General features: G+C 41.9%; 1 protein-coding gene across 2 annotated transcripts in view; it reads left to right on the top strand.

Annotated features, from left to right (window-relative positions):
* Positions 1-12,521, top strand: part of Akain1 (A-kinase anchor inhibitor 1) — a 50,645-nt gene that overhangs the window by 35,803 nt on the left and 2,321 nt on the right. The window lies entirely within an intron of this gene.

The following is a 12,521-nucleotide window of genomic DNA, read 5'->3' as shown; positions in this document are numbered from 1 at the left end:
GCCTTTCACTGCTGTTTCTAAGACCTCTGGCCTACTAGGGGAACAGGAATATCCTGTGTCCCTGGAGCTGTTTGCAGGGACAGGAATGCCACATTTGCACTTGCAGATAGAACACACAGTCTTACGTGACTCCTGCAGTTTTTAAATTCATATCGAGGCCATAATGATTAATACTATTTAAACTCATCTAATAGCATTACCAAATTCATACCCTCTTTTTGTTGTGTCATGAGGGGCTATGTGAAATATTTGGACTTACATAGGAATCATCTTCAAACTGCTGAAGTTGGCTTCTTTACGGTTTTCCTCTGCTTCCTGAGATTCTTGCTGTATACTCACTTTCTCTCGGGACTAAGAATGATTTTTGAGAGATTATGTAGTTAAGTTCTAGAACTGCACTTTCTGGGGACTTGCCATATCTGGGAATTTAATTCTTTCATAAGAATTTCTAAACAATCCCCATGGTTGTGGGGATTGTGTGGTTCATTCTAGGAAAAACATGAGAGTACTATTATTATTATTATTATTAGGTCCTGGGGATTGAACCCAGGGTCACTTAACCACTGAGCCACATCCCTGGATCCCTTTTTAAAATTTTGAGGCAGGGGTTCGCTAAGTTGCAGAAGCTGGCTATGAACTTGTGATCCTCCTGCCTCAGCCTCCCGAGATGTTAGGATTACAGGTGTGGGCCATCAAGCCTGACAAGAGTACTTTTTTTTCTTTTTTTGAAGGTTTATTTTTCCTCTTTTAGAGCTGGGGATCAGACAGGGCCTTGTGGAGGCTAGGCAGATGCTCTACCAGCTAGCCACACCCCCAATGCCCTAAGGGTTGCATTAAAAGAAATCACAGTACTAACACTGGTTTCTTTCTTCCTTCTTTCCCATGGTGGAAGACAAGAGCATTTGACTAATTTTGTCCGAGAACTCAGAATCTTTTATTAAATATTTAAGAGATCTGGTAATGTGGGCAAGCAATTTTTATCTGAGGGAGGACAGGAAACCTCTGGACTACATTTCCAGCTGCTTCAGAACTCTTGGGACGATGATTCTATAAATGGACTGAATAAATGGAGTTTTGGGGGTTAGAAAGTACTATCGTTGGAGCAGTTATCTTAAGTGTGTTGGATAAAATGAAACCTCTCTCTCTCTCTCTCTCTCTCTCTCTCCCTCCCTCTCCCTCTCCCTCTCCCTCTCCCTCTCTCTCTCTCTCTCTCTCTCTCTCTCTCTCTCTCTCTCTCTCTCTCTCTCTCTCTCTCTCTCTCTCTCTCTCTCTCTCTCTCTCTCTCTCTCTCTCTCGACTTGCGGCAACCCCAGGAGTCGCCACAAGGGGGCAGCAGAGGCGGCGGAGGCGAGCGGCGCCTGGCGGCGGGCGGGGCGCAGCTGCGGGGCAGGGGGCAGTGAGGAGCTGCAGGTCTGGGCCAGGACCTGGGCCCTGCGACAGCGAAGAAAGTACGCAATACCCGGGTTTCCAGTGTTCACCCTGCTTCCTATTAGTGTTTGCTTTCGTATAGAGGATGCATTCTTTTTCTGTCCCTTAAACACCTGCTCCCCTCGTGTGTCCCGTGGTGGCAGCCTGGGCTGCGCTTCCCCGCCCGCGGGTCCCTGGGGCGAGAGCACTGGGCCTATGCTTTGCGGGCTCCGGGAGGGGACGGTGAGCCCTGGGCAGGCGTCACTCCGGAAGGTGAAATGCTTAAAGAAGGTAAACAGGGGCCGGGACTGTCACACAGGCTGGCCGGGCCACCTCCCCCTTCGCCATCTGTTCTTTGATTCAGAGAAGGGACAACACGTCATCGGTCTTGTACAGTGTCACACACGCCCAAACCCAGAGGCGCGACAGATTCTTGGTTTCCTTTTCCTCCGATTGTCATTTCCAAACCTTCCCTGCACAGAAGTTATATAGCTGCTACTGACTGCAAGAAATTAGGGGCTTAGGGACTCCTTGAGTGTCTTTGAGGTGAAAGGAGAAAAACCTTGATTTCTGTTTTATTCGACAGAAATCTGCATGGTGGTCAGAACACCCTTTGGGTCTCCCTGAACTCATCACCCAGTTCTGGTGGAGTTACTTGTTATTCCAGATGCTCTGAAAATGAACCACTGCAACATTTCCAAGGTGGAATTGTACCCAAGCCTTTTCCCTGCGTCAGCTTCCTCACATGAAAAGCCTTTGGGTTTGAGTCTGTTTCCAGCCCAAGCCACTTAGAATATTAGCCCAATGGAACAACTATTTCCCCTTCATGTGCATTTTTCCGACTTGTCTAAGAAATCGTTGCTTATGCTCAGGTCTCAAAGATATCTGTATTTTCTTCCAAAAACTTGATTCTCTTAGTTTTTTTTTTTAAGGAATAATTGGAATTCATTATTTTTAGAGCAGTTTTAGGCTCACTGCAAAACTGAGAGATAAATACAGGAATTTCCCATATGCTCTCTGTCCCTACACCGTGCATAATCACCCCAGACAGAGTGAGACACTTGTTATAATCTGTGATTGTCCCGTGTTCATTACAGGGTTCATTCTTGGTGTTGAGTATCCTGTGTCTGGACAAATGTGCAGTGAGTGCCATGTGTCTACCAGTATGGTATCATAAGGTGTAGTTTCACTGCCCTAAAACATCTTGTGCTCCAAATTGTTTTGCTTTTCTAAGGTGGATATAAAATCTACCTGGAATTAATTTCTTTGGTGTGCAATATGAAGTAGTCAAAATTCTATATGGCCCAGTGCTATTGGTCAAAAATATGTTCCTTTTACTGCATGATAGTGTTAGGTTTTCATAAATCAGATGTCCCCATTTCTATGAGACTGCTTTTGGACTCTATTTTATTGGTTAAATCTTCTATTCCTTTATGAAATCACACTTTCTTCATTACTATAGCTTTATTCATTCATTTATTTATTTAAAATTGTTTTGTTTTAATTAGTTACATGACAGCAGAATGCATTTATGCACTTTGATATATCATTCATAGATGGGATATAATTTCTTATTTTTCTGAGTATACATGTTGTAGAATCACATTGGTCATGCAGTCCCATATATACACAAAGAAATAATCTGTTTCACTGGACTCTCCTTCCTATCCCCACACCCGCTCCTCTCCCCTCCTTTCACCTCCCTCTACCTAATTTAAGGTAACTCTTTTCTTCTTTAGTGCCCCGCCCCCTTATTGTGAATTAGTATCTGCATATTAGAGAAAACATTCAGTCTTGTTTTTTTTGGGATTGGCCTATTTCACTTGGCATGATATTCTCTAACTCCATCCATTTACTGGCACATGCCATAATTTCATTCTTCTTTAAAGCTGAGTAATATTCCATTGAATATATATACCACATTTTCTTTATCCATTCATCTATTGAAAGACACCTAGGTTGGTTTCATAGTTTATCTACTGTGCATTGAGTTGCTATTGAACATTATTATTAAACATTGATGTGGCTTCATTACTGTAGTATGCTGATTTTAAGTCCTTTGGGTATATACCAAGGAGTGGTATAACTGGGTCAAATGGTGGTTCCATTCCCAGTTTTCTGAGGAATCTCCATACTGCTTTCTATAGTGGTTGTATCACTTGGCAGTCCCACCAGCAATGTTTGAGTGTACGTTTTCCCCCACATCCTTGCCAGCATTTGTTGTTGCCTGTATTCTTGATGATTGCCATTCTGACAGGAGTGAGATGAAATCTTAGAGTAGTGTTGATTTGCATTTCTCTAATTGTCAGAGATGTTGAATACTTTTTCATATATTTGTTGATCAATTGTATTTCTTCTTCTGTGAAATGTCTGTTCAGTTCCTTAGCTCATTTATTGATTGGGTTATTTTTTTTTTTTGATGTTAAGTTTTTTGAGTTCTTTATATATCCTGGAGATTAATGCTTTATCGGAGATGCATGTGGTAAAGATTTTCTCCCAATCTGTAGGGTCTCTCCTCACATTATTGTTTCCTTTGCTGGGAAGAAGCTTTTTAATTTGATCCATCCTATTTATTGATCCTTTGATTTTACTTCTTGTGCTTTAGGGGTCTTGTTAAGGAAGTCAGATCCTAGGCTGACATGGTGAAGATTTGGGCCTACTTTTTCTTCTCTTAGGTGCAGGGTCTCTGTTCTAGTGCCTAAATTTTTGATCTACCTTGAGTTGGTTTTTATGCAGAGTGAGAGACAGAGGCTTAATTTCATTTTGCTACATATGAATTTCCAGTTTTGTCAGCACCATTTGTTGAATAGGCTATCTTTTCTCCAGTGAATGTTTTTGGCACCTTTGTCTAGTATGAGATTTATGTGGATTTGTCTCCTGTGTCCTCTATTCTGTACCATTGGTCTATAAGTCTATTTTGGTGCCAATACCATGCCATTTTTGTTACTATAGTTCTGTAGTATAGTTTAAGATCTGGTGTTGTGATGTTTCCTGCTTCACTTTTCTTGCTAAGGATTGCTTTGGCTATTTTTATTTTTCCAAATGAGGGAAGTATACATCAGCAGGACATAAAAATTATAAACATTTATGCCCCAAACCATGGAGCATCTACATACATCAAACAAACCTTTCTCAATTTCAAGAATGAAATAGGCCACAACATAATAATACGGGGTGACTTTAACACATCTCTCTCACTAATGGACAGATCTTCCAAACAAAACTAAATAAATAAACTATAGAACTAATTAATACAATCAATAATTTAGACTTAACAGACATAAATAGAATATTTCATCCATCAATGAGCCAATGTACTTTCATCTCTGCAGCACATTAATCCTTCTCTAAAATAGACTATATCTTATGCCACAAAGCAAGTCTTAGCAAATACAACCCTCCCCAAAACAAAACAACCCCCCCAAATCCAGAGATCTGCATTCTATCAGATCACAATGGAATGAAATTAGAAATCAACAATGAAGTAAAAAATAGAAAATACTCTAAAAAATGGAGATTAAATAATACACTATTGGATGATGAATGGATAGTAGAAGAAATCAATGATGAAATAAAAAAATTCTTAGAGGTAAATGAGAACGCTGATACAACATATCAAAATCTCTGGGACACTATGAAGGCAGCACTAAAAAGAAAGTTTATTGCACTGAATGCATTCATTAAAAGAATAAAAGGTGAGCAAATAAATGACCTAACACTACATCTCAAACCCCTAGAAAAAGAAGAAGAAATCAAAACTAAAAGCAGTAGAAGACAGGAAATCATTAAAACCAGAGCTGAAATCAGTGAAATTGAAACAAAAGAAACAATTGAAAAAATTGACAAAACAAAAAGTTGTTTCTTTAAAAAAAATAAATAAAATAGATAAATTCCTGATGCTAACAAAAAAAAAAGAGAGAGAGAACACTCAAATTACTAAAGTACAAGATGAAGAAGGAAATATCACAAAGGACATGGCTGAAATATGGAAGATAATTAGAAACCATTTTGAAAATTTATACTCCAGTAAAATAGAAAATATCAAAGACATTGACAAATTTCTAGAGACATGTGACCTACCCAAACTGAATGAGGAGGTCATACCATGATTTAAACAGATTAATTAGTATAGCTTTACAGCTATCGTTTGTAGCTGTTGAATTAGGTCCTTCTATTTATTGGTCTTTTTCAAAATTACCTTTGCTGTTCTTGGCCAAAATATTCAAATCTGATTCCAGATTAAAATTGTCTTCCTTTTTAGGTTTTATTGGTTTTCTTAAGACATTGCAACCCAGTAATATTGTCTAAATTTCATTACATTCTAAGATGATTCAGTAGCTCTGTAAGGCAAAAAACTTTCTTGAACTCTTAGTGACATGCCTGCCCTGCCCTCCAAGGACAGAAAAAGAATTCCTTTTCTTTTTCTTTTGATCTTTCCAAATCTTCTCTCTTTTAAGATCTGCTGCAAATCCTGCATATTCCCACCATGATAATGTCACTCTCCTCAGACTTCTTCAGCTGTACTATGTGGCGAGATTGGACGGTACCTGGCTGCTTTATTCTCAGAAACAAATGAGTTCCCGGCTCCCACCCTTGACCCGGACTGGCCTCCATTCTTCATTTGGACCTGGGATCCCTCTCCCCTGGTGGGCACACAGCCACTCATACCACCTGGTTTCCTGGCAGGGCGAGGCTCTTACACATGTTGGGGACTTTCCACTTGGGCTTGACCTTCCTGCTAGGCATGTTCTTGTCCTCCGGCTCTCACATTACCTTTTTTTTTTTTTTTGATTGGTTAATGCCTCTTTAATCCACAAGACCTCAGGACCTCTTTCTGTGACCGTCAGACTAGATCAGTTCTCTTTGTGGATAGGATCTAGTGCTCCTGTCATAGTGCATGTCACGGCTCAAAGTTATAATCTTGCCTGACTATTTAGCATCTGACTCTTCCACTAGATTATAAATTTAAACAGGGCCTGGGTTGTGACTGTTCTGCTCAACATTTTCATTTCTAGTACCTAGCTTCATGTTGGTCACACAGCAAGAGCCCTCTAGTTCTTGTATGAATTAATGCATGAATAAATAAAACACTTTGGCCTAGTGGCTTATGTTACACTCCATAGTACTGGGCATACAGATGCTCCATGAATATCTTCCTGATACATCGTTCTATGGGAAATTTAAATAAAGAATTCCTTATAATTTATAAGAATAGCTTGCTGTAGTTTGAAATAATGTGCCTGGCCACTGTAGGCAGAGGCAAGGGTGAGTCCAGATGCTCTGCCCGATTTAGTAGGGATTGTGGTTGTAATACTGGGGCATCACTTGAATTAGATGTAAAAGTGTCCTATACCTGCTGACACCGTATTGCCTTCTATATCTCAAATCTATTTTTTGGAGACCCTAAAAGGCTGCTGTGGATTTGGCTGTGGTGCCTGGGGGAAGGGCATGGCCTGGTGGGGTTGACAGCGAGCTGGAAACCCAGGTGCTGGAACTTCAGTGTTTTCAGTTTCAAAGCAGTGCAGCCAGGATGGCTTCATTAGCAGTTGGCACAGATGGGTGAGATCTAGCATCTGGTCCTTCATGGAAAATTCCTGTAGTTACAGAGCAGAGAAAAAGACCATCATTCCATTATTAAGGGGACTAGAATTAGTCCTTGTTCTCAGTGTTCCATATGCTAGTCACTGATGAATGATAACACTGTCTTTACACCCGAGAGCGGTCGGAGGAAAAGATAAAAAATATGCCCCATGGTTACCATCAGCAGCTGAGCGTTTTGAAGAGTGTGTGCAGTAGTGATGGTGGGTATCCTTCTGCCCTCATGGGGGACTCTGGGATTGGAATATTCAGTGACTCAGTGGGGGGCGATGAGAGAGAGAGAGAGGTGCTGATAATGTTGCATGCTCTGCCACCCTATCTGTGTCATCTAGGCAAAATCACTATGTAGATTTACCCCAGGACCTGATCTCTGTAGCCACAGCTGATTGGGCCAGGAAACACTGACCATTTCCCAAATCCACCTCAGTGGAATATGATAGGTTAATGTAAGAGAGGTGAATAGCACTTGAGTTCTTCCGGGGTGGGGGGTGTTGGTGCAAATTTGGGTCAAGAGGATCTTCCTATAATGTTGGAGGCACAATTTTAATAGTTACACATAAGGAATGAAGACCGATTGTTAGCCATGTTGTAACTGAGTTCTCAGACACCTTTCACAGGGGTAGGTAAGAAAGAAACAGAAAGCTCTGAGGGGAGTGGTAAGGTGGGGGTGGGGGTGATGTAGAGCTCCAGGTGATTTGTGGAAGGCTGGTCCCCTGACGTGGGCTGGCTGGTCACTGGGAAGCAGAACCATATGGGTGCCTGGGGGTAGGGATGGTGGGTAATAATTTTATGTGGAATGGCACTGAAGACAAATTTAGTTATGCCACATCCTTGACTTCAGTGTATTTATATTGGGTAGTTAGGGTTCAAAGCTAATTACATTGATTTGTCATAATTGTGAAATATGAAAATGATGTAAATGCTAATTAGGCTGGAGGACATTTGCATCCTTTAAAACTAGGCAATAGGCCACCTACGATGTGTAGGTGATTCATTACCCTGAAGTAAGTGGAATGCCTGTAAATGGCCACACTCCAAGGAACTCCGTGGCTGGCTTTGCCTCCTGTCCGGTTGCGCTTCCTCACCCTGTGCTTTTGTGAAGGGTTGGGTCCCCACCAGGATTTTCATGAATACCATGTCCTTTCAGTCAAAGGCTTGGATCACATGTTGGTATTATACTGCCCCAAACCTATCTTGTGAACCCTTGCTCTGCCTACAGTGCTTCTTGGGGGCAGGGGGCTCATGGGTGGGTCCTTCTTCCTAAGGATCTCTACTTTCACCCCAGGACCTGACCTCTCTAGCCACAGCTGATGGAGCCAGCATGAGCTAAAGGCACTCAGTGGCAGCTGACTTGAGGCATGGCTGGCATGATTTAGGGCAGTTTGCAGGGATGATGGTAAGAGGCCAGCAGACTCTCTTAAGAATTCTAGCAGAAGATATGTGAGCATCAGTTGAAAGCAGAACCTTAGCTGGGATGTCCTCTGGGAGAGGGAAGCATGTAAAATCATTAAACACAGCGAGTCATAAACAAGTAGAGAAAAGGGTAAGTAAATTCCATGAAGTCAGGGTGACTCCAGAAGAACAGGAGGGGTTGTTTGGGGGCAGTAGCAGATGGAGAGTCGAGGCCCTCTCAGGGGAGAGGGAAATCTAGACAATGCAATGACTGGAGCTCTACTGGATTCTGCTGACTTCTGAATTGTATTGTGAGCCTCAGTTAAGAAGTCAGGTACGCAGTCAGGAGCAGTGGTGCACACCTGTAATCACAGCTGCTTGGGAGGCTGAGGCAGGAGGATCGCAAATTCAAAGCCAGCCTCAGCAACTTAGCAAAGCCCCAAGCAACTTAGCGAGGCCCTGTATTACAATAAAAAGTAAAAAGGACTGGGGATGTGGCTCGGTGGTTAAGTGCCTGTGGGTTCAATGCCCGGTACCATTTAAAAAAATCAGCTATGACATTCGTATCCTTGTAGCCCTTTCCCTCTTTCTTGTGCTATAGCTTAAGGTATAGAAGAGAGTGTGATTCCTCGAATGCACAAGAGTCTACACAAATAAGTACATACCTGTGGTTTGTATAATTCTTTATTTTGTTTTTATTGTCTCTTAAGTGCATGGTGGTGTCTCTCCTTGTCTTTATTCCTCTCTTCTTGTGCTGCCAGCCACTTGCCACCCTCTGTCCCACATCCTCCACTGAAGATGGATGAATATTGATGGCCTAGAACAAAATGGAAATGAGGACAAGAGGGTTAAACACAGAGGGAAGATTGCTTAAGTCAACCTCCTGTCACTCTGTGGTGCCCTGGGTATAGCCTGGTATAGACTGCCGTTGACTTTTATATACATTTATTACTCATAATTGTTGGATGAGAACATGATAATTTAGGTCAAATATCAGATCCCAGTTGAACTTGGAATAGAGTTTCCTCTTTTTCTCTTATTAAAGACTCAGCTTATTCTTGTCCCTGGACTTTTCCTTCCTCTGTTCCATGACAGAAAAATAGCTAGAGAATAGGAACGTTCTAGAATGAAGACACTTGCAGTTTGACTTCGATACTCTTTCTTGGAGCAAGCATGAGTCTTCAGAACTTCTTGTTTGTTTGTCTACACACTTATGCTAGATAGTGGTAGTAGAAAGAGCTCCCTTAATATCAGATTTAAGTCGTTGTAAGTATATGTCCTTCTTTTTCAATGTAAACCTGGCCCTTGCATGGAAGTAATTTAAAAAAATCTGTCATTCTTCATTCTGGCATTAGAACACCATAAGTTTCAGTTAGTGCACACAGCTACCCAGCAACAGCAATATTTCCTAGCCTCCCTTGTATGTAGGTGTGGCCAGATGACTAAGTTTCACTCTATAGAATGGGAGTTGACTGACGATTGCAACTTCTTTGACAAATCTTTAAAAGGAAATTTCCTGCCGGGTGTGGTGGCACTCTCTTGTAACCCCAGAGACTCAGGAAGCTGTTGCAGGAGGATTGCAATGTCAAGTCCAGCTTCAGCAAGTTAGCAAGGCCCTACACAATGTAACAAGATGCTTTCTTAAATAAAAAATAAAACGGGCTGGGGATGTGGCTCAGTAACCAGCCCCTCTGGGTTTAATCCCCAGTGCATTCCCCCCCAACAGGAAATTGTTTGTCCTTTTCCTTTTTTTTTTTTTTTGCTCCCTTCCAACTCCACTAGGATATTGCTTGACCAGCTTCACTCACGTAAATGAGGGTCCTATTGGGGGGAATAGCATGGCAGTAAGATGAGAGGAGGAAGAAGTCCTGAGATCACCTCTGGAGCAAGCCACTTACACACAGATTACTTCTGCACTGTCACGTGAGAGAACAATAAACTTCTCTCCCTGTGTGAGCTGAGCTATTTTTGAGTGCCTCTGTTACAACAGCTCAGTCTATACCCTAACTAGTACACCATGTGGTCACTTACTAAGTGATTTTGATGTGTCAGGACCCACACAGAGTTCTGAATAGTTGTGATGTCACTTCCTTCTCTAGCAACCATACTACAGAGGTCCTGCTTGCCCATTTTACAGATGTGCAAACCTGCTTAGCAGTGTTTTGCTCAAGACTGTGTGACAGATGTGGCAGAAAGGACTTAAGCACAACTCTGAAGCGTTTCAAACCTGTATTCTTAATAGCTGTCCCCTAGGGTCCCATAATATTGCCATTCACTACTGTCCACTCTTTTTCTACAGAGAGCATTCAAAGCCTTCTTCTTTGCCCCTCTGGAGTTCCAGCCTGTCTGGATTTCCTCCTGGCTTGGCGTGGTGTGGGTGGCTCATTTTATCCTTTTCCATACTGCTCTTGGTTTTGAATAGGTTAATCTTGCATTGTGCACTAGAGGGTAAGATAAACCCCCTGGGGATGGACCGGAATGCAAAATGAATGACAGCTGTCTGTCTAAAGGGATGAGAGCTGTCTGATGTTCCAGAAGGACTCAATATTCCCTTACAGTGTTCTTTTCATGGATGTATAATTTCCATTGTTACAAATCGATCCTGGTGAAAAACCACACCCCTCCCCCAACTTTAGATATATTTTAAGGTAGCAATGTATCTGAAGAGAGGAAATATCTGAAAAGGTGACTTTGAATAAGGAGCAGTACACATTCTTTTCATCACCATAAATGTAAAGAGGTGGAATAGGAAAATTTCAGGATTGCACTGCACTCAAATGTTAGACTCACCATCATTCGCCCCTGTATGCGTTATTGTTAAGTGTGCTGCATAATAAAACAAAATCTAAAATAACAGTTGCCCTAAACAAGGAATGATTTTGTAATGTGAAGGGGGCCTGGAAGTGGACAACTGAGAATTGATCTGGTGGCCATTTGGTCATGGGAATGCCAGGTTCCTTCTAACTTTTTCTTCCAACCCCCCTGAAAATGGTTTCTATTCTAAGGATTTCCTTAGGACTCTCAGCGGCCTTGTAATGACAATTATTGGGTCAGAGTTGTGAGCAGTAAAATCGGAAGAGGGCAACAGGTTTTATTCGCCTGTTTTTTAAAAAAGCCCTTTTCTAGAATTTTCACTAAATAAACTTCCGCTGAACTACATCTCCAGCCTTTTTTATTATTATTATTTTTTAAAATTTCAAGACAGGGCCTCCCTAGGTTGCTTAGGGCCATGCTAAACTGCTGAGGCTGCCCTCTAATTTGCAATCCTCCTGCCTCAGCCTCCTGGGTCACTGGAATTACAGGAGTGTGCCACCGCACCCAGCAAAGTTTTGTTTTTAATTAAGGAAAAATAGAAAGTGTTGGTTAGTGTTGAGTACACTATTTCACTTTTTCTTTAGACATTTCCCACCATTTCTAGATCAGAATTGATACACTATAGCTGATAGGCCAAATCTACCTGCAACCTGTTTTTTTTTTTTAATGAATAATATTTTGTTGGAACACAGTCACACACATTTATTTACCTACAATCTATAGCTGATTTTATGCTACAGCAGCAGAGTTAAGCATTTATTTCAGAGCATATGGCCCACAAGCCTGATAGATCACTGGTCCTATATGGAAGGAGTTTTCCTGCCCTGTTCTAGATCTCAGAGGACAGCTCTGATGAATGGGTTCAGTCCTTCTGACACATTATGTGAGCAGAGCTGAGTTTGATGTGGTGTAGGGGATTGTCTGTTCTTCTTCAGCACCATGAGGTTATACCCATCAGGCATGTGTTTGGCTGCAGATAACATAGAATCTATATAATATGCATTAAAAAAGGGGGATTGTTTTCCTTGCAAACATGGTCCAGGGCTTGTGTAGATGCTCAATGATGCCTTTGAAATTGGGCTTTTTTGTTTTTCTCCAAACCATCCTCAGAATATTGACATTCATCTCCACACTTACTGCAAGATAGCACAGCCCCTGCCAGCCCTGGGTTTGCAAACCACACAGGAATTAAGGGGGAAGTGCAAAAGGCCAGTGGAGCATGAGCCTGTCCCTTTCCCCAAACTTTCCCAGGGGTCTTTTGTGGCCAGGGACTGTCTGGCGACCACCATTCGCAAATGAGGATTCTGGGA

The sequence above is a fragment of the Marmota monax genome, unplaced genomic scaffold (assembly GCF_021218885.2).
Source record: "Marmota monax isolate L192 unplaced genomic scaffold, Marmota_monax_Labrador192_F-V1.1 WCK01_AAM20220418_F8-fsc00103, whole genome shotgun sequence".
Lineage (NCBI taxonomy): Eukaryota > Metazoa > Chordata > Mammalia > Rodentia > Sciuridae > Marmota > Marmota monax.
Note: the sequence above shows the minus strand (reverse complement) of the source record. Positions and strands in the feature narration are given on the sequence as shown.